This window comes from Ursus maritimus, unplaced genomic scaffold (genome assembly GCF_017311325.1).
Source record: "Ursus maritimus isolate PB19 unplaced genomic scaffold, ASM1731132v1 scaffold_1, whole genome shotgun sequence".
NCBI classification, from domain to species: Eukaryota; Metazoa; Chordata; class Mammalia; order Carnivora; family Ursidae; genus Ursus; species Ursus maritimus.
In genome coordinates this window covers 39084900-39105180 of record NW_024423343.1, presented here as the reverse complement: position 1 = coordinate 39105180, position 20281 = coordinate 39084900, and the positions used below count along the sequence as shown (strand labels likewise).

Genomic DNA, 20281 nt, shown 5'->3' with positions numbered 1-20281 from the left:
GAGGAGATAATGCTAAGAGAAATAAGTCAAGCAGAGAAAGACAACTATCATATGATTTCTCTCATCTATGGAACATAAGAGCTAGAATGATCAGTAGGGGAAGAAAGGGATAAAGAAAGGGGGGGTAATCAGAAGGGGGAATGAAACATGAGAGACTATGGACTATGAGAAACAAACGGAGGGCTACAGAGGGGAGGGGGGTGGGGGAATGGGATAGGCCGGTGATGGGTAGTAAGGAGGGCACATATTGCATGGTGCACTGGGTGTTATACACAACTAATGAATCATCGAGCCTTACATTGAAAACCGGGGATGTACTGTATGGTGACTAACATAATATAATAAAAAATCATTATAAAAAAAAAAAAAAGAATTTGGCTGGCTTTTGTCCCTGGTTTCTAAGAAGAAGTCTCTAAATCCTTGGTATTTCCCAGGTGATAGGAGTGACTTTGTTATTCATGATGGAACCTGATAATATATACTAATGAGTGAATCATGGAGGGCCCCTAGATAGTTTATATATAACAGCTGATTCAGTTTGCAGGCTGGCCATACCAGAAGGACCAAGGATTGGAGTACTGGGGTTTTAAGCCATGAGCTATCAGCCTGACCTCCAGGAAGCAAAGGGGACCTAGAGGTTGTTTAGTCACATAGCCAATGATTCAGTCAATCATGCCTACGTAATGAACCCCCAATGAAAACTCTGGACATCAAGGTCAGGAGAGCTTTCTGGGTTGGCAATACCTGGCATATTGTCACACACTGACATATCAGAACAAAGGGAAAGGACATGGAAGTTTAATGTCTAGAAACCCTCAGATCTCACCCTTTGTGGTGCTTGTTTTTGGGTGCTTCTGATTTATATTATTTGGCTACAATAAAACTTTAATCATAAATGTAATGTTTTCCTGAGTTTTGTGAGTCGTTCTAGTGAATCATCAAACCCTGAGGGGGTAGGGAGGACCCCCAAATTTGTAGCCAGCTGGTCAGAGGTGCAGGTGGCCTTGGGACTCTGGAACTTGTGACTAGTGTCTAAAGTAAGTAAGAACAATGCCCTTAACCTTTAAAGTTAGGTCTAACTGTACATTACCAGTGTCAGAAGTCATTGCACCAATTAAATGTATATCTACATAATATGCTCACCATTTCAACAGTATGAACAGTATTGCATACCCATTTTTTAGGTCAGAGTTTTTCAACTTCAGCATTATTGACATTTTGAACTGGGTAGTTCCTTTTCGTGGAGGGCCATCCTGTGCACTGTAGGGATACCGCTAGATGCTGAATGTTTTGAGAACCAATGGTTTACATATGTGTGCCTTAAAAACAGGAACATGAAAATTCACACGTGTGGAAATGATTTTGGACGTAACACTGGAAGGAATAGATAAATGAATAAATATCTGTAATGGCTACACTGTTGTCTCATATAAGCATATATTTCCAGACAAAGTTTCTATTCTTTTGCTGCTGTTGTAGCTTCCCTTTTTAATGGAACAACACCTCTGCTATACCTAGAACACAGACTCTGTGGGATCGTGCACAAAGATTATTTATGCAATAAATATTTGGTATTGTTTCTGTTTTCCCTAAAGCTATGCACTGAAATATTTCTCCAGGTGTTCCAAAAACCATCTTATGTTCCCCATTTCTACAGGAAAAAAAAAGGCACTACTAATAACATCATATTTCATAACTTTATACAGTCTCTGATCCAGTAATGGAGGTTATAATTCTTCTCAATGCCAAATATACCACCTAATTTTTTTCTGTTGTTGGCAAACAGAAGCAGTTTGTACCCAAAGTATAGATAATCAAAGAAATAAAAACATTTAAGCATATTTTCATGTGCATGTAAATTATAATATTGCTTTAATATCAAAATTTATCTATTTAAATCTTAAGAGCACCTGATAGTTCAAAATTAGTCAATGATCTGATATTTTATTTTCTTAATGATTTCTTCTTGACTAGAACTAACCGAATGAATAATTCCTTGTAACCTGGACCTATTAAAAAAGACAGCTGAACAGCTTGATAGACATCTTACAAAATTAAAACTTATTAATTGGAGAAATTACATATAAGTGGAGAGGAAGCATATTTTGAGAACTTTTAAAATGAAGCCAAAGAAAATAGTAGAGCAAAGAGAGCAAACAATCAACTAGGTAAGAGGGTAAAACATTAAAAATAACAAGAAATCCAAACATGTTTAACCCGCAGAACAAATTTACAGAAAATGTGTTAACAATTTTGATACTGCTACAGATGCACACTGGAATTGAACAACTGAGTAAGTTGATGGTGAACCGTGGGAGCCAGGTTTCTCATTGTTGGATTTGGACCTGACAGATGGGGAGGAGGAGGGAACTAGAATAATCCATTTGCTGATCGATTAAAGTTGGAAATATCATGTTCAACTTAATATAGATATATAAGATTATATAGAGAAATATTTATAAATAGGTAGACGTGCACACATACGTGTTTTTGTTGTCAAGAGGGCCTAGATGCAGCCACATCTCAGCTGTAACAAGGACACACAGCACCCAGATTTTGGTTTCTAATACCGTTCTTCGGTACCGTTCTCCACTTTTGTGGAGAAATAGTAGGTTCTAGGTCTGCAACAGGAAATATACAAGAGTCTGGAGCATCTTGTAGTGCCGAAAAGTAAAGAAATGCTAGAAAGCAAGAAAGCAAGAGAACAGAGAGAGGGAGGGGAGAAAGGGAGGAAGGGATGAAGGAAAAACAAAAGGAAAGGAAAGGGAAGGAAACCACACAACATTGGGTAAATGCTAACTGAACGAGTTTCCAAATGCCAAAACTGGAACAACTGGAGCAAGACAATAAATAAATTATTTTGGATTATAACCTACAATGAAATAAATATCCGTGAGTTCATGCCGATATAAATTATTGAATGAATAAACAAATCAGGAGGAAAAACAAGTCTCCCAAGCACAAGAATTATAAATAATTTAGGTAGAGACTCTGCCCTCCAGAAGAGGGGGCACATAAATTCTCACTCTTTAAAGTATCACCACCTTCACCCCACCCTTTCCCCAAATATGTTAGTTTGTTCCAGGCACCAACATATGTCACATATCTTCACTCACCACATTTCTAAAACTTGATATGGAAACAATGGTATAGAGGTAGCAGCATTATGGCCCTTTTGGTCTTATAAAGCACTTTCATTAACATAATCACATTTAAACTTTCCAATAGTTCTGCATACTAGGTAATATATTTACCATATTGCGGAAAAGTGATTTCAGGTTTGTTTTTTTTTTTTAATTAACATATAATGTATTATTTTTTTTCACGGATACAGGTCTGAGATTCATCAGTCTTATACGACACACAGTGCTCACCACAACACATACCCTCCGCAAAGTCCGTCACCCAGCCACTCCATCCCTGCCCCCTTCCCCAGCAACCCTCAGTTTGCTTCCTAAGATTAAGAGTCTCTTATGGTTTGTCTTCCTTTCTGGTTTCATCTTATTTCATTTTTAACTCTCTTCCCCTATGATCCTCTGCCTTGTTTCTTAAATTCCGCATATCAGTGAGATCATATGATAATTGTCTTTCTCTGATTGACTTATTTTGCTTAGCATAATACCCTCTAGTTCAATCCAGGTCATTGCAAATGGCAAGATTTCCTTTTCTGATGGCTGCATAATATTCCATTGTATATACATATATCATATCTTCTTCATCCATTCATCTGCTGATGGACATTTGGGCTCTTTCCACAGTTTGGCTATTGTACACATTGCTGCTATAAACATCAGGGTGCAGGTACCCCTCTGGATCACCACCTTTGTATCTTTGGGGTAAATACCCAGTAGTGCAACTGCTGGGTCATAAGGTAGCTCTATTTTCAACTTTTTGAGGAATCTTCATACTGTTTTCCAGAGTGGCTGCACCAGCTTACATTCCCACCAACAGTAAAGGTGGGTTCCCTTTTCTCTGCATCCTCGCCAAGATCTGTTTCCTGACTTGTTAATTTTAGCCATTCTGACTGGTGTGAGGTGGTATCTCATTGGGGTTTTGATTGTATTTCCCTGACGCCAGGTGATGTTGAGCACTTTTTCATATGTCTGCTGGCCATTTGTATGTCTTCTTTGGAGAAATGTCTGTTCATGTCTTCTGCTCATTTCTTGATTGGATTAGTTGTTCTTTGGGTGTTGAGTTTGACAAGTTCTTTATAGATTTTGGATACTAGCCCTTTATCACATATGTCATTTGCAAATATCTTCTCCCATTCTGTCTATTGTCTTTTGGTTTTGTTGACTGTTTCCTTTGCTGTGCAGAAGCTTTTTATCTTGATGAAATCCCAATAGTTCATTTTTGCCTTTGTTTCCTTTGCCTTTGGAGATGTGTCTAGCAAGAAGTTGCTGTGGCCGAGGCACAAAGGTTGCTACCTGTGTTCTCCTCCAGGATTTTAATGGGTTCCTGTCTATATTTAGGTCTTTCATCCATTTTGAGTCTATTTCTGTGTATGGTGTAAGGAAATAGTCCAGTTTCATTCTTTTGCATGTGGCTTTCCAATTTCCCCAACACCATTTGTTGAAGAAACTGTCTTTTTTCCATTGGATATTCTTTCTTGCTTTGTTGAAGATTAGTTGACCATAGACTTGAGGGTCCATTTCTGAGTTCTATATTCTGTTCCATTGATCTACGTGTCTATTTTTGTGCCAGATTTCAGTTTTTAAAGGTCTCAGAGTATTTGACCAATCCATGACTCAGAATTAGTTATTCTGATGCCATATCCAGTACTATTTCTACCATACCTCTCAATATCACACCATAATAAAATCTATCACCAATATATCAGGCCACATCTGTTAAGTATCAACATATAGAGAAAGTTCCAGAAAAACACACCCAAGAGTAAATAAATATATAAATATACACTCATGCATAAGTAAACTTAAATTGAGTTAGAATCATGTCTAGATATTCAATACACATGCTTTTTCTTAAACACTCATGGAGATTTACAGACAAGCATAAATTACATGCAGGTATACATTGTTTTATATAAATATGTGCGTATATACATATACACACAAAAATTCACAAATATGTATAAAATCCTGATGTTCACATAGGTTGTCCTTTTGAATGAAATATACATATATATTTCTCCAGTCTTTTAACTGCCTTAAAAATGTTGCATTGTTAAGCTTTACATTAAAATAGTTTCATGTGTTATTTAATTTGTATCTTCAGAATGTTATTCCCTCCATTCTGTAGATGACAGAACAGCTTCTTTAGAGAAGCTATTAGCCTATAAAGCTATCTGGATTGCAGTCATTTACTTGTTCACTTTTTTTTAGCCCAGTGTTTCTACATATATAGGGAAAGCAAACAACAAATAATTGTACAACGGTATGTATGGAATATGCTACCAGTCAGAAAGGCAAACATAAGAATTAGTAGTTCTAAAAAGTCTAGTAGCCTATAAATATTTAGCTTACTACAACCAATTTTCCACTAGAAAGATTATGGATCTCAAAAGTACAATATCATTGGTAAAAATTTTAGCTTGAACTAAGCTTACCAACCTCATCATATCCTCAGTTAGTAAAGCAACCAAAACTGATTTTTTTTTCTTTAGTGCCTGAACCAATAAAAATAAATAAATGAAAGGGCAACTCAATGTCAGATATATCAATTTATAAATAGATACTTTACAAACTGCTTCAATAAAGCTTTGTAAGCAAAATAATGGACACCAAAAAGGTCACATTTCTATTCAACATTAACTATGAATGCATTATTAACAATATAAAATTTATTTTGCTAAAAACAGTCCAAGTAGATTTTCAATTGTGTATTTATTCAGGAAGGTCAAATCACAGTACTTTTATTTTTCCTTTTTCCTATGACATTGAACCCACTCAGCCAGAGAGGTGGCATCTTTGCCTTGATGGCATTACTGGCTGCAGTAACCTGACTTGTCTTTGAGAATTCTCTCTTATTTATACTGTACCTTTTTTTCAGAAAAGAAAATCAACAAGGTAAAAAAACAAAACAAAACAAAACAAAACAAAACAAAACAAAAAAAACCAGAAGCGTGACAGCCTCTGTTTGTTCAAAAGAGACTGCTGAGAACATAAAAGGCCAGTATCTTTCTCATTGATTGTTTGAACAAAAGCTGGACAGATTCTCAGGGTCCAATTTTCTCTTTCCCCCAAGTCCTTCAATCCTGTGTCAATGCTTTGAAAAGCTTCAGGCTTCAGAGCTCAGTTTCCAAGTCACCCTCTTCCAAGTTGAGGTGTGTGGGGAATGGGAGGTCCTTGCAAAAAGAAAATATGGGCCCTAATTCATTTTACTTTTGCCCCATCTTTAAAACAAAATAGTAACTAGATTATAGTAAGCTTATTGGCAAGAAATTTTTAAAAATCAGACAATGAGAAACCAAAATCAAGAAAAAATGAGAGATTCAAATACTCACACTTTTTTCTCCACATCTCCTACATTCAGTCCCACCCCAAATGACTATAACGTCGGAATATCAGTACAATACGTCAGTCGGGTCCTTGGCATGCTCAAAAGAAATGCTTACAGATAAAAATAAAAATGAGGAGTTCGAAGCACAAAACAACAAAGTGAAATAACCCAATTCCATTCACCCTGGGTTCAAACAAAGAAAATTAGCTTGAATATGTACCCACAATGAACGAACAGTAAAATGTCAAATTCAAACTCATATATCTAAGTGTTTTAATATGTTTAATGCTTGACTTTAAAATAAGCCTCCACTCTTATTTGGAAACCTGACAACACAAATTGCAGAATTCTATCCTTCCCTTTGTCAGTTGTGCCTCATCATTTTACTGGTGGGAAATTAAGAGCTATCTAAAAGACACATTCTTAATTACCATGTTCAATTTATTTTAAATGTTCATGTTATGGCATGATAGCTATAAAAGGATAATAATGAAAATGAGATATTTGATCTACTTTGAAGGGAGAAGATAAATGTCTCTCCCAGGGTTGAGAGCAATAGCAAAGGAAGACCCTACAAGTCAATCATTGAATTAGATTTGTGGATGAGAAAGCAAAGTTTCCCAGGCTCTAGTTCTTGAGAAAGCATCCACTCTGGTGTTGAGTGTTATCACAGAAGAAAGATTAAAACTCATGGAGGGCTTTTTGGCTGGAACTGCCATTTTCCAGTAATTCACCAAAATGACCAATACAAAGGNNGGAGAGGCACCTGCTATGTGTTCTCTAGCCCTTTTAGAAAACTTGGAGTTGTTCCTTTGGCCACATACATACAAATCTACAAGAAAGGTGATACTGGAGAATTCAAGAGAATGGACACTGTTCAAAAAGGAATGCCCCACAAATCTTACCATGGCAAGACTGGAAGAGTCTACAATGTTACCCAGCATGCTGATGGCATTGTTGTAAACAAACAAGTTAAGAGGAAGATTCTTGCCAAGAGAATTAATGTACATATTGAGCTTATTAAGCATCAAAGAGCTGAGATAGCTTCCTGAAGTATGTGAAGGAAAAGGATCAGAAAAAGAAGGAAACCAAAGAGAAAGGTATTGGGTTCAACTCAAGTGCCAGCCTGAGTTCTCCACCCAGAGAAGCATACTTTGTGAGAACCAATGGGAAGGAGCCTGAGCTACTGGAACCCACTCCCTATGAATTCATGGCATGATAAGTACAAATAAATAAATAAATAAATACCTCAAGACTGTAAAATAACTAACTAAATAAATAAAATAAAACTCATGGGGAAAGGCCCCAAAGGTGCCTTCTTCTAGACTTCCGCAAACTCCCAAACGGAAAGAGATGGGGAATGGTATACACATACACACACAAACATATATACATACAGGTCTGCAACTTGATTCCATACTTATTTGATCAGGGGCATTTCTCTAAGATAGTACACACAAACTGACCTTATGTAAAGAAGGAAAAAAAAAGTACCCACTATTTGCATTACATTTTTTTAAAACTATTCCTCCACAGATACATAGCTCGAGATTTCAAGCAATGCTACAATGAATATGTGCATATGAATCATTTTTTTTTATTTTTCCAGGAATATATTCCTAACTATTGATAAACTCTGCAAAAATGTTGCAACAATCCAGAGTCTCATCTTCAATACATAAGAGATCTCATTTTTTCCATACTCTTGGCAATACTGCCCCTTCACTTAATAAAATTTTGCCAAACTAAGTAAGTTTGACCATTTGATTTTAATTTGCATCTTTCATGTTTAGTGATGTTGAATATTTCTCATGTGTCTTGAGGATTTGTAATTGGTACTTTTCTAAACTCCCTAGAAATATCCTATATCTACCTTTTCATGTTTGTTGTTTGGCTCATATATTATTTCACTTTTTATTTTTATTTATTATACCTTGTTATTTTCTATTTGCTTGTCCTTTCTTTACTATATTAAGATTTCTCCGTTGCTTGTTTTTATTTGTTTCATATAAACATTTATTTCAAATCACCAGTGTCCTCCGGCATATTATGAAAGAGAGGAAATGACAGGGAAAAGACCTTTAAAAAACTAGCAACCCCATTACAATGGCTAATGTTGCAATTGTTTAGAAAAAACAGATTAACAACCTCTTTACATGGCTGGTTCATTTTTTAAAGCATACTTAAAACAATACAGATGAAGCATGAAGCTTTCTTTTTTTTCTTTTTAGCAGCCAGCAAAATTGTTAATTTGCTTTCAAATTGCATTTTCAACTTTCTTTGGATTTATTTTAAAAAGTGCATGTCAACAGACCAGAATTAAAAAGGTGACAAACTGTGAAGAATTAAAAGTTTTAATTTAACAGATGAGCAATTGCAAATAACAAAATCTCAGAGAAACACAATTTTAATGAAAGGTGACATGCTGGAGATTCTTTTTTTGTTTTGTTCCTTTCCATCAGGTAACAACAAATTAGTTTAGGAAGCCATACTGGAATGCTGTGATTGTGATAACCAGCTCACAGCCCTTGCTGTTAGTTCTGTTTTTTGTTTGTTTTCTGAAACCACATATGACACTTCTTTTGTACTAAGTAGATATTTTCTTCATTCAGATGTATCACAAGTTGTTCAAGTACAGACTAGTTTGTATGTGTTACTGTTATCAGATGCTATTCTTCTTGTGGTTCCCACTTCTGAAAATCTTATTTTTCTTAGTGTTCAGAACTAGAGAGGGTTGTATAGGCATACAGTGAGGAGAAAGAAAGTTATTTTATGGTACCAAAGTAACATTTTTTGACTCAAAAATGGAACCTGTCTTGCCCTGCAAACTCAGAGAAAACATTAATTTAAAATTGGGAGGTGGATTAAATGTGATTAAGGAACAGAGAAAAATTGAATGTGATTAAGGAAATTTATGGAATATCAGAGCATACAGACATATTCTTCTTTTAATTTATTAGGGCTTCTAACAAATGTTTGCTGATTAATTAGAGAAATATGTATCCACATGTTCCTTGCACATTTATAAAGCAAAAACAGCAAAACGTTCATGATTTTAATGAAACTTATGTGCATAGCTCCCACTCCCATGTTTGTGAATGTGTCCTCGTGAGGTTTCACTTCTCCATCCCAGCTCACTGATTCTGTACATTTGATTATGCTTTCCCAGTTTCTTTTTTTTTCTTTTGAAAGTTTTGATGTTGTTTTAAAGGGATAACAGTAATTAATACAATGAGAAAATAAACCTCTGAAGAATATTTTTCTTTTTCCTATTCATTTATGTGAATCACAGCTTAAGAATTTCTTCATTTTCCTTTATCATACATTTAATTTCTCTACATTTAAACATGTATTTCTGGCTGAGGTTGTATAATATTCTAATTATCATTTTGCAAACAATAATATTCTAAGTATCTGTCAACATTTTATTTAATATTTATTAAATATATTATAAATATTAAAGATATATTTATTATTTATCACAACAGCTTTCAACTGGGGGCAATTTTGTTCCCCAGGAGATTTTTGGCAATTTCTGGAGATACTTTTGGTTCTCATAACTGGGGAGTTCTACTGGCCAATAGAACCTCTAATGGGTAGAGATTAAGGATGCCATAAGGATCCTACGCATCTACAGGGCAGTGCCCACAACAAACAATCATACAGGACAGAATGTCAATACTAACGCTGAGAAATGCTGCTCTAGACCACCCACTTTCATCCTACTGATCATGAAAATCTAGCCCACATAACTTCATTAAGTGAAGCACAAAATTAAATGTAATCTAACTTTAAATCTGTGTTCATTTTCTGATAGGGGTGACATAGTATAGCCACCCCAAACAGACAGGAGACTAAAGAGGGCTATGGAACAACAGAGATGAGTTTCGTTTCCTTTAGATTAATATCACTAACACTGTGGAGACAATGAATTAAGAAAACTTTGCTAGGCTTTGAAGTAACAAAGAAAATACATTTTCAAAAAACAAAACCGCAAGTTAAAACTTATATTTCAAATATAAAAATCATTTCAGAAATAATAGCATCAACATTGATTGAAAGATACAGCCTACCAAAAAAAGTTTGCCAATCAGTTAAATAAATTATTGAGGTAGTTTTATCTATCCAATACCAAGTGTTTGAAGAGACTCTGAAATCTGTAAAATAGAAAATACAACTAAAATAGATTGTCTTGATATATTTCTGATTAATGAGAACTAAAATCTCTACAACATCCTATATTAAAATAGCAGTGGAGGAACTGGAAGAACTTCCTTTCCTCCTACCCCAATTATTTTTTAAAGACTTTATTTGTTTAGAGCAGTTTCAGGTTCAAACTTAGCACAAATGAGGGGAAGGTTGAGATTTCCCATTTACTCCTCCCCCCAGGTGTAAATATCCTGCTTCATTATCAGCATCCCCCACCAAGGTAGTACATTTGTTACAACTGATCAACTTACACTGACACATCATAACACCCAACACTCCCTCAATTTATGGACTGTATTCCATTGCATAAATGTTTACAAACTAGGCAACTGTTTTCAGAACTCATCTCTTTTTTTTTTTTTTTTTTCACACCACTTGCCAAAAAGCAACTTACACAACACTAACACACTGTTTTTCACTCCTTTCCCTACAGGAATAAATTCCTTAGGTATACAATCTGCCTTTCATTCTACTACAGATGATAATTGTACAAATAATTTACCATGAACTATCATCTTCTCAGTCTCTGAAAACAGTTTATTTTTCATCTTCCACTTGACCCTTAAACCAATGATATATGTTTCAAAGTTGTTTAACCAATGGCCACAAATAATTATGTTCTATAAATACAGCATTTGTATTATATGACAAAATAACTTTTTATTTTATGGGCTGCGTTTTCCAATACAATTCTAACCAATTCATTCATATCTGCATGAGGAAACTCTAATTTTACTGGGAGCTTCATTTATTGGGAGATGTGTTACAATTTATTCCTCTACACCAAGTTAATATTTTCTTTAAAGATTTTATTTATTTATTGGGGGGGGGTAGAGAGAGAGCACAAGCAGGGGGAGCATCAGAAGGAGAGGGAGCAACAGGCTGCCCCCCCCCCAGAGCAGGGAGCCCTATGTAGGGCTCCATCCCAGGACCCTGGGATCGTGACCTGAGCCTAAGGCAGATGCTTAACCAACTGAGCCACCCAGGTGCCCCACCATGTTAATATTTTTAATCAAGCAAAATCATCTTGTCTTTAGAGTCAAAGTACCATTATATGAACTGTTTTTGCATTGTCTACCACTGTAAATATTTTCTGCTAGTAGTTAAAATTTAAATTGTTTACAGATAATAACAAACTGGAAATTTATTGTCAAATGATACTGCTTTATCAATCCTACCTGATTCCAAAAAGCACCCAAGAACTTGTACTTACTTACTGGCCTTTCATTCATTTTTAGAAATGACATAAATTCCTACCTAAAAATAACTTCAAATATTTTAAAAAGAAAAGAAAATAGTTTTTGAATGGTTCTAAGACCAAGGATGATAACTGATAATCATCATTTCATTCAATTACCATTATCCCAAAGAAAATGAAAGCTTCCACATGACTCCCTCTCCCAAATTTCCTGTCCCCTCAGCTAGGAATCATTCCCTCATCCAACAACCCTTTCCTGAGCACTTTCTATGTGCAAAAATCCTACTACATCCTGGAGATACGGGAGACAATTTTCAATTAGGACAGACATTTTTAAGAATCATACCATATATGTGTAATCACAAATCAACAGAAGTACTCTGAGAAGAAAGAGAACTTGATGAGAAGTAAGAACATGTGTGGGACATGAAGCAAAGGCTTCTCTGAGAAAATAACACTTAAAATGAAATTTTTACTTGGGCAAAATGTGGGGAAAGAATATTCCAGGCAGAAAAAAAAGGACTAATAATTAGGGACTAAGTCATCTAGGCCTTCATAGACAGAGGTGAGCATTTTTACATTTTACTCTAGGTCAGAATTCCCTGAAAGGTATTACACAGGGACTATAATAATCAGATTTTTTTTTTTTTCTGTAAAGAAATGATTAGGATATAATGGGAATAATGGGCTATGAGGAAGGAAAGAAATATACACAGAAATGGTATTTAGGAGGTGCTCAGAGATATCTTTAAGAAAGAAGATAGTGTTGGGAAATAAGATGATCACAATAGAAGGAACTATACAGATTTGAAAACTACTTAACAGGTACATTTGAAAGTCCTTGGTACTTGGATATGAAGAGAAAGACAGAAGGTTGCCATTTAGAAACTCAGTTCTGAAACCCAGCTGGAAAGCTTGAACTTTATACTTTGCTTTTTCCTGACAATTCACATTACCCCATGAAGGCTTTCATTACTAGGTCTCTTTTACCTAGGCATAATTTCTGGAATGTCTGATGTCTCTCCCCACATGGCATAAAGGAAAGTTATTAAGGTATTTCAAAATGTACATTTCTAAGAATGTACCAATACATAGATAGGTCTGAACAGTTGTAAATATGTCCTGTGATTATCTTTGTATCTATTTCCTATTATTTCTTATTTTGTAGGAATTATTACACAAAATTGTAAATAACTGAATATGAAAAAATGTGGTGGAGAAATAGTGCAAAAGTGAGCTAAGCTTCCCACCATAATGAGTCTTCAGAATCAGTGAGATCTAATTTGCATGAGTTTCTAACTCCTGGGACTATCCACAGTGTGTCTAAATAAACTGGGAGCCATTATGTAACCATATATGAGGATAGCTATCAAAGGCAAAGATGGCTCCCATGGGAGAGGCAAGCAGCAAGGAGTCTTACTAATATTTTTGGCATTATAAGTGAGTTTTTGCAATGGGTATGTAGACTTGTCAATTATATCCAAACACAACAAACAAAGAGATCTACTTACACTCTGGCTTTTACTTTCAAGAAAGTTGAGTGTCTATTCCCACACTACAGTACAGGTCTCTCCTTCTGATCTGGAACTGGACCAGCTCTGCCATGTTACCTTTTAGCTGCTTTACAATCAGTTTTTCCCAGGGAGTCACAATTTGGTTCCCTAAAATCCAGGTTCTGTGTAATTCTGCTTGTTTCTCCTGTCTGTATACTCTGTTGCCAGTTAATGTGGGGCATAATCGGACTTGGTATCTGTTTTAATATGGTAACATGCTATGTGTTTTTGATAACTGGTGAAGCAGAAATAATTCAGCTCTGTTGCTTTTTACAGGCAAGTCATCGAACTACTGAATATGTATCTGATGGAACCATGAAAGGATCTATGAAATAGAACATCTACCTGATTTTCGCTTAGTTATTGATGATGTAAAGCCATCTATAATGTTCCTTCCTGTCAGGTAAGAAGAAGAAAAAGATATAATAAGAACGTTCATTTCCATATTTATTACAATGTAATAATTTAGAGGTAGTTACATTCTCTTATGAGACCACTAGAGAGCTATTGAACTTTAAAAATTAGCAGTCTGCTATAATAAATACTCAATTTCAATGTAAATGATTCCTTCATAGCCTGCCGTTTTAGAAGTTTAGGAAGTCCAAAAGTCATGACACAAGAAATAGTGTTAAAAGGTGATGCAAAGGAACAAGCAGCCATTGAAGTGGTAGGACATCCTTGGGAACTGAGTTCTAGTATCATTAATAAAACTGATAGGTCAGAGGTGACTGCTTATTGCAAAAATGAGTCATTACAAAAACAGAATTATTAATATTAATTAAATATTGTGAATTTTAATTTTTGAATTTAAGACAATATTTTAGACTACTAAAAATAATTATTTAATTTAAGTCATGGATTAATAATTCATATTAGGATTTACATGAAGAACCTAATATGTAGGAAGTTGTGATCTTAAATATCTCCAACGGGGCAAATGTTCTGTATCTCCGTTTTCAACAATATATCTACATTTTGATAATTTAGATCCATCTCACACTATGAATTCTTACAAAACTAAAATGCATATAATACATAATATCAAATAAGTACAATCTTGTCACATTACTTTAAATGAGTAGAAGTTTTGAATGAATAATGAAATTATTTTTTAAAGAAAAGGAAGTTTACATTGCATTATATGTTTACACATTTGAAAGATAGCTGATCTCAGGAAAAGTGTCATATGTGTGTGCACATGTTGAGAAAACTTCCAGGAAATATGGCTGACCAAGCTGATATAGGAAAATAGCCACTCTAAAACACAAATAAATACTATTGTGTTTTTAATAGCTAAGCTCAAAAGGAGGAATATGATATCCCTGGTTAATGAAGAGACAATTTAAAGCCAGAATGGTGAACAGCAACTAATGGTTAGTGGCTTATGAGGGTTTTAGAGCAAGGTATTAGGGATGGCAGCATAGGAGAGGTTAGTGCCCATGATAGGACAGAAAAAAAAATTATTCTATAAGCTTGCGTGAGAAAAGCATACAAGGAAAATGGCATTTGTATGGTCCTGTGAGTGGAAAAGTCGCTCTTAGAAATCAAAATTATAGTATTTCTCCATTCACAAGTGGGGTCCTCCTTTATAGAACCCACGCTTTACACATAACGCAAGTTGGCAAATGAGAAATCTGTGTGTGCATGTGAGAGAGACAAGGAATGTGTGTGTGTAAATTCATATAAATTATAATATATTACAATATATGCATATGTATGTGTACACACACACACACATTAAACTACCTTTAACAAATTCATGGATAGGCATTACACATCAACAGTTATTATCATCACAAAAAGAAAGCCATGTAGATTTCTGCACCTCCTAAGACAGGACCTTCCTTAGTCTTCCAATCCACTAGAGCCAACTACCAACAGAATAAGTATAGAGACTAGAACATATTAATTATGTTCATACTAATCACATCTTTACTCAATTAAGGACACAATCAGCAAAGTCTACACCACAGGAAACACAGCAGGTCATATGACCTAAACAACTGAAAAATGTATGACATCTATGAGACAACTGGAAATTTTATCATTGACTAGATATTTGATATTAGTAAATTATTATTAAAGTCCTATAATGGTATTGTGATTATTTTAAAAGAACTCTTCATTTTTAAGAAGTATTAAAATATCTATTAATAAATTAAGATAAGGTATGGAAATTGCTTTAAAATACTACAGAAGAGGGGGAAATGAGTGGAAGTATATATGAGAAAACAATGGCCATGACATCATAATAATTGAAGCTGTGTGGAAGTATATTACAGTCTTCAGTCTATTTTTATATATGTTTGAAATAGTTCATCATAAAAAGGTCAAGAAGGAAATAAAATTGTATATTTGGACGGTAAAACTGATTCATTAGGACTATACTACAGTAAAAATAAATGGTGACTTTGAAGACATTGTATCATAATCCATTCAAAAAATAAAGGAATAAGGGGAGCCTGGATGGCACAGCGGTTAAGCGTCTGCCTTAGGCTCAGGGCGTGATCCCGGAGTTCTGGGATCGAGCCCCACGTCAGGCTCTTCCGCTATGAGCCTGCTTCTTCCTCTCCCACTCCCCCTGCTTGTGTTCCCTCTCTCACTGGCTGTCTCTCTCTCTGTCGAATAAATAAATAAAATCTTTAAAAAAAAAATAAAGGAATAAAATATGTTGAGCATTTTTAAAGATGAAATTGATAATTTAACCTCTTCACAGGAAGAAATTATATCCTACACACCTTACATAAAATTTGATTTTGTTTTGCCATATCAGAATATGAAAGAGACTTAAATGATACATGAGTGCGATATAATCCAAGACAAATCCAAAATGTACTGTCTACTTAATGATTTAGAAACATAGGCATATTGATAAAAATGGGTATTCATATAGACAGAAAAAATGTAATATTTATGCAATCATAAATTTTAAATATTTTCTACTCAGTCTTTAAGAAAAATCAGTTAATGTAATTTTCAGAATTGTTACATTATCTATTACTTCGAAAAGAAATTAATTAAGGAAACTACAATGAGCTAGAAGAAGCTCATTGCTAACTTTCTCTAAGAATTCTTAGGCTGCCTATAAGCCAAGTTTCAATCTCTTGTGGCATCATTCATAAACCACTAACCAAAATAACTACAAATGAGTGAAATATAATGAAAACATGAGCAATGAGCCCAGCGCATTTGTAAAAAAGTAAATCATGTCAAGCAAACTTAATTACTTTCTCAATTGAAATACATAATTCATGGATGAAGTGAATATAGTAAATGTGATAGATTTATATTTCATAGAGTTGATGTAGTGACTCAGAATTATGATTTGAAAAATAGATTTAATTGTCTTACATGAGCTGGCATTTCTTATTGAAAATGGAAACACCAATTAAATCTGTTGATAGAATGGATAAGGTCTACAAATTAGTAATCAAACCTACTCATAAATCCCTCTTTTGTGAACTTCTAGTAAAAGATGACGCACTGAGTTCTGTCATTCCTCCCAATTTCTCTAGAGACAGAAAATGAGACCAGGTAATCAAGGAATGGGGTACCTTCCAGATCAAAGAGTAAAGTTAACCTAGGTAGGTCACCTGTACCCCTGCTGCTTCTTTCACTGACTCTTTTTCATCATGTAGTTTGGAAACAGTCTCCTACCTCTGTCCTTCTTGTAACATAGAAAGGAAGAACTAACAAAACAATGCCATTAAATGTTGGTGGCCAAATGTGTTAATGTCCCACGGAAGTTTTGGTGACATTCATATTTAAAAAAAAAAATTAGTAAAGAAATAAAAAGCATCTAAATTAGAAAGAAAAAGGTAAAATTATCTCTATACATTGTCATGTATATAGAAAATCCTAAGGAATACGCACACACACACATACACACACACACACACAAGTTAGAACTATTAAATGATTTCAGCAAGATTGTAGGATATAAGATCAACATATAAAAATTAACTGTATATCAATACACTAGTAATAAACAATCCAAAAATGAAATTAATTCAAAAATTCCACTTACAATAATATGAAAACAAATAAAGTAGCTAGGAACAAACTCAACAAAAAGAGTACAAGATTTGTACACTGAAATCTGTAAGGCATTATCGAAATTAAAGAAAATATAAAAACAATGGAGAGGCACCCCATGTTCATGGATTGGAAGGATTAATATTGTCAAGACGGTAATACCACAGATTCAACACAATCCCCACAACAATCAGGTTTGGCATTTTCGCAGAAATTAACATGCTGATCCTAATGTTTATATGGAAATGCAAAGGACCCAAAATAGCAAAAATAATCTTGTAGAAGAATGAATTTTGATGACTTCCTTAATTTCAAAACTTACTATAGAACTGTAATAATCAAGACTATAGTACTGGCAAAAAGATAACCAGAGACCAGTGGAATAGAACAAACACAGACTAATGGAATAGAAATGAGTCCAGAACTAAATCTTTACATTTATTTTTGACAAGAGTCTCAAGACAATTCAATGGGGGAAAAGTAGTTTTTCAACAAATGATGTCCAGACAACTGAATATCCATATGTAAAACCAAGAGAGGACTTGCTAACAGTGCATTTGCAGACACGCATGAGGAAAGATTATTTTTTGACCGAAAGCTTATTAGAAGTCCTTGATATCTCATTCACCAGTAAGTTAAGAGTGGACATGCTGAGATTTTTGTACTCCTCTATACACTGAAAAGACATTTTGAGGGGCTAATAATCAGCCCTTCTTCCTTAATGTGGCACTTTCCAATCTGGCTTTCTGTGACACCCGTGAATGGCATGGCTGCCAGATGAGTAGCCCATTTCTAGGGTTATTTGCCTTATTGTCCCTACTGTGAATTAACCTCTGTTCTATGTTTGTTCACTCTGCCTGGGAAATAGGAAGAGCAAGTAGGTCACAGATTTAGGTATTCATTTAGTCATTCACTCATTCATCCATCCATTAATTCACCTGTTTAGTAAACACTACTGCATACCTTTTCAATATCATGTCACATGATTTAAGATTAATAAATGCTCTAAGACCATAAGAATATAAATTCTGTGAATCAGGGATTTTTATCTTTTGCTTTTTGTAGTGTCCCCATGACTAGAAGAGCACCTTAGTAGGCATTCATTGAATATTTGTTAAATGAGTAAAAATAACCAACATACTCTGAGGACTAATAAGCAAGGCTCTATTCTAAGTACTTTTATCTTTTTAAATCTCATGGCAACCCTTTGATAAAGGTTCTGTTATAATCCCCACCTCACACTTGAGGAAACCGCAGTACAGAGAACTGAAGTGCTTTGGACAATATCACACAGCTGGCAAGTCCACATTCTAACCAAGACAGTCTGGCTCACAGGCATTCAGAGATGATGTAGACAACTGAAGAGTTCACAACGTAGTTGGTTATATAAAACACAGCCACATGCTAAGCAACCAGAGGACATAAAATCAGATCGATATGAAATCAGTTACTACTTACTTCGCAATTTCAAAACTGCTATCCGCAAACACAAAATCTGCTATAGAACGAAAGAGAAAAAGAGCGATTGGCCACAAAAAGTATGATAATCAATAAATTAATTAGCCTGATGATGCCTATGAATTCTATTCAGTTGCTTTATTAAAAACCTGAATGTTTAGTTGGGTAAAATTCTCTTTTTTCTCCACTTAGAAAAAAAGTCCCTTCTCTAACCATGGAATTAAGATTCCTCTTATACTTATCTTTTAAAAAGTATGCTGTTTTTTCACAGTAATCCAGCTCATACAAGATAACAGAACTAACAAAAAAAAAATTACTTCAAATATGTCAGTGCTTCATTAACTAAAAAAAATACAATTTGCTGTCATTAGAGTTTAAAATGTGTTAATACCTACATTTAAAGGAATTAAAATATTTATTTTAAATACTATGTTTTAAAAATGGAATTGAAACCTGCTGAGAAATGTTAGGGACTCCCTTGATTTCAGTTTTATATATATCTATATAACCTTATAGGCACATACAATGCTTTTATAAGTACTGATGTGGGTGACTCCACTTTGATTACCATAGATTCATAAAATCACAAGACTGGAAGGGACCTTGAGAGGTCATTTACATCTCCACTCTCAGGCAGCACCCTACTTGACTGTCCCTGACAAAGAGCATCTATTCTATTTTTAAAGCCATGATGCAAAGGAGGTCCACATAAATTAATCACACACATAGCCCTAGAGAATAGAGAGCTCGGAATGGCACTCCCGATTTAACCAATCAAATTATTATTGATTGCATCACTTCCATGGTTCCAACTGCTTTTTGCTTGTAAATCACTAGCATCTTAAGGACTCAAAATTCTCATGTACTTCTGAGGATGTAAGAAATCACTCCTCACGAGCATTTGACTAACCAGACCAAATGAGAAGCCAAAGCTACTGTCCCATTAGGGAAGGCAAACTGGCAGGAAGCAGACTAGAATCCCTAATTCCAAATGGTATCTTCAAGTAGAAATCAGTAAAAGTCAAGATAAATATGGATATATATAAAATGCATTCTACTAAATGGATGCAAATACTGATAAAGATTTTCCCTACTTTAACTTTATATGATCTTTCCCTGTGGCCTTGCTTCTATTGCACACATCATTCATTAGATTATGAAAACCATTAATGTCAAGAAGCAGAACAAAATGAATTCACTGAGGGGCTGCTATTAGCATATCAAGCAGCTATTTCTCACTAAATATTCCTGACAGCTCTCATTACATATGATGGATGAGCTTTATAAGTAGTAGTAGTTCCTGAGGAAAATAAAATCTTTAAGCGTACTACCACATGCGGCTGAATAACTAGCAATCATCTTTCAA

The 20281-nt window shown here is 34.7% G+C and overlaps 1 pseudogene; it reads left to right on the top strand.

Moving 5' to 3' along the window:
* The first annotated feature begins 7191 nt into the window (after window positions 1–7191).
* Window positions 7192–7681, top strand: LOC121104192 (annotated as a pseudogene).
* The last annotated feature ends 12600 nt before the right edge of the window (window positions 7682–20281 follow it).